Source organism: Crocodylus porosus, unplaced genomic scaffold, assembly GCF_001723895.1.
Source record: "Crocodylus porosus isolate Cpor-Errol unplaced genomic scaffold, CroPor_comp1, whole genome shotgun sequence".
Classification (NCBI taxonomy): domain Eukaryota; kingdom Metazoa; phylum Chordata; order Crocodylia; family Crocodylidae; genus Crocodylus; species Crocodylus porosus.
This window is the reverse complement of record NW_017728915.1, coordinates 8,179,547-8,182,866: the sequence shown is the minus strand read 5'-3', so window position 1 is coordinate 8,182,866 and position 3,320 is coordinate 8,179,547.

Sequence of the window (3,320 nt, the reverse complement as noted above, 5' to 3'; positions counted from 1 at the left end):
GATGTATACAGATGCTGTGGAGCCAGGTCAAAGTAACATGCTGCTTCTTTGGTAAAGTGCTTTTAAAAAAAACAAAAAACAAAAAACCATCAGCAAGCAGCCACAACAGTGGCACTGGAGGGGCAGGCTGGGAAGGAGCTGAAATGCTAGTGGTAAGACATCAGCTTGTTTTTGTTTATGCAGACTCCAGAAACTCCTGCAGAGTGACCTTCATGACAAGGCACAAGATATTGGCCGAATTCAGATAAATAATTTCTCACAAATACAAAGAAGTAGTAATATTTGGTGCAGAGAGGCAGATTTATTTTCTCTAATCTGTTTTCTGTAACGGCACTACAAAAATCCTTGAGAGTTGAAATACATGCATGTGCAGCTTCGTAATTTCCCTCCCTGAACAAATCTTTTAAGAAATCTTACCACAGAACCTGGGTGGTGAAACAAGAACTAAACCCACTTCACACCCATCTCTTTCAGCTAATGGCCTCTTCTCTCTCAGGCAAACATCTGCTCTTTACATCTGTGATCTCACTGAGAAGCACAGCAAGAAAAACGAATTGTGTGGATTACACGGGGGAAGCAGCCCTGAAACATTCCTAAAATACACAGGCAGAGTTACACTCACCATTGGCTGCATACCAATTGCATATTGGTGCAGGAAACTAACAGGCCAAATGGATCCAACAACCAAGCACAGTCCTCTCAAAACTGCCTGACATGCTGCCTGAGGTGCTGGACACTACATAGTACCCATTAGACCCTATTAAAAGACTGCCATCAACTTCAATAAGCTGGGGACAAGGCCACCTTAGAAATGCACTATAATTTGTTAATTTTACACTCTCTCCATGCAAGAGTTCAGAATTTTTTCCTCTTGAAGCTGATCTATTTGGGGTTTACTATTAATGGCTACTTATTATTTGACAAGCATTCACATTCACCCTGCATCTCTGCCAAGTTCAGTATCTGGGAGTGGGGAGATTATGGAAGTCTGCTTATATCAATTGGTAACAGTTAAATGTGTTTAATACAATAAATGTAACATCTTGAGTAGTTCCAAGTCATACAGTGGTTGGTTTATATTTTTACACAAACATCTTTATTCACCAGAGTCCCAATGTAGGATGCTAAATGGAACAGAGACCTAAAATGAGAGCAGTAGCTTAGGGGGCTACTGTACAAGTTAAATTGAAAATGTAACATTTCTCATAGGTTGTTTTTACAATTCTGCAGTTGGAATGCAAACAAATCCCAATTAAAAGTGTGGCATATTTCATGTTAATCATGTAAACTGGCTGTACAGACAACGGATAGATGGACTTCTAGCGAAACCACAAATCATCTAAAGTCCCCAAACTACGCAGTAATTAAAAAAATGGACGAGATCCAAGTATGCTATGGATGATGTGACAATGGGCTCTTGGACTCTTTCCAAAAAAGTTCCCCCCATTTATTTTCCAGCCCTTCAGCTAAAGGATATTCAAGATCAGCACAGTGTAATTTACAGGAAAAGGAAATTTGTTCTTTCCATTGACAAAAAGAACTTGATTTTCTTAATAACCACCTCTTAATTACAGGTTAAGTGAAAACAAGAGCTCACAGGGACAGGTGTTAAAACTTCCTTCCCCTTCAAAGGAGAATAGGGGAATTATTCATTTATAACTTAAAATAAGTGAAGAGTAAATCAAATAGCAAATCTTTTTGAAATCTTTCAGACTAGGGAGGTATTACAGGTGCTTGCTAAGCCCATACTATACAAGGGTGAAACAGACCATTAATACTTTGCTTTTCCAGGTGGTGTTCAAGATTCCCAAAACCAACATTTATTTCATTCACTTGGCCTTTGGTACTAGCAATTAGCCCAATCTTGTTCTTTGACCCCACCAACCTCAAGCTTGTACTAATGCCATTTCTGTTAAATTTTTGCCCAGATCTCCAGCTCATTGCCTGCATATTCCAGCACAGTCTCCAACACGGATTAAAGAAAAAGGGAAAGTACTAAAGCACATCTCCCTAGTCAAGGATTTTTTAAGATTATCATTTAAGGTGGGATCTGAACCACTCACGTCCTTATCTAATTTGTAGCACATACTAAGTTTAAATGCCCCAAGAACGAACAAGTAAGCTGTAGTAATAGGTTTACTATTTTAACCAGGTCTTCAAAAATGTTTTTCAACCCCTCCTAAACAAACACCTGACTTGACATGGGAAATGCCAAATTTACTCTGAAAAGTAGAACAAGCTAAAGCATGGTCTATGTTAATTAGTGCATTATTTTTTACCTACTACTGTAGCAGACATTGAGTTTTTCTCTAAAGATCTAATTTCCCATTAAAATCAACTTGATAAATTTAGAGACAAGGTTACTCATACATATTTCTAATCACCAACAGTAAAAAGCCAACAAAGTTTAAGCAATGATATTCACACACTGAGTTGAGTCAGGTTAGTATTTTACAGATGGAAACTGAAGCACAGGAAAGGATAAACAACTTGCCCAAGGTTAACAGCTTATACATGGCAGTGGCAAGGATACAAACTGCTTCTATTGAGTGAAAGACTTGAAATTTATTCATTATACTAGTGGTTTTCAATCTGTGGTTTGAAGAGCCCTGCAGGCCTGCAGACTACACCCAAGGGGTCTGTGAAAGATGACTACGATTTAATTAAAGTATGTGAATACCCACACTTACAATTCAAAGGGGTCCTGTACCTCCATTCAAAATTTTTGGGTGTCTGCAAATGAAAAAAAGTTGAAAACTACTGCATTTTACCATAATAACTACCTGCCCAAATTCAATGGCTAATTTAATGAGTTTGTAAATTCTGAACTAACATTAAAATTTTATTTTAAACAAGGATTTAAATTATCATATGTGCTCAAATATAAGATGATTCTAATTACAAGTCAATCCCCCATAATTAGATTCAACATATGGAAAATTTAGGAATTTGGTAATTTTCCAGGTATATAATCTAATGAACGGAGGTTTGTCTTGAATTGCTCCCATTTCTACATCAAGGAAAATAAGTATGGGGGATCAGGTAACCCCTATGCCCTCTGCCCTTCCAACTTCTTCCCCCCCACCCTTTCATACTGCTTGCTCTCCCTAAATATGTGAAAGTGATGAGCAAATTTGAAAAAAAATCTTGAGATAAATGTAACTGTAGTAATTTGCATATAGTACCCATAGATTGTTCATACAGAATTGATACATTTTACTTTTTTTGAAACTGCTACGAGATTTAGCACAGGTACTCCATAAACACACTTTTAAGTAGCACTCTGTACTATATGTAAGTAGGTGCCAAACTATGCATGA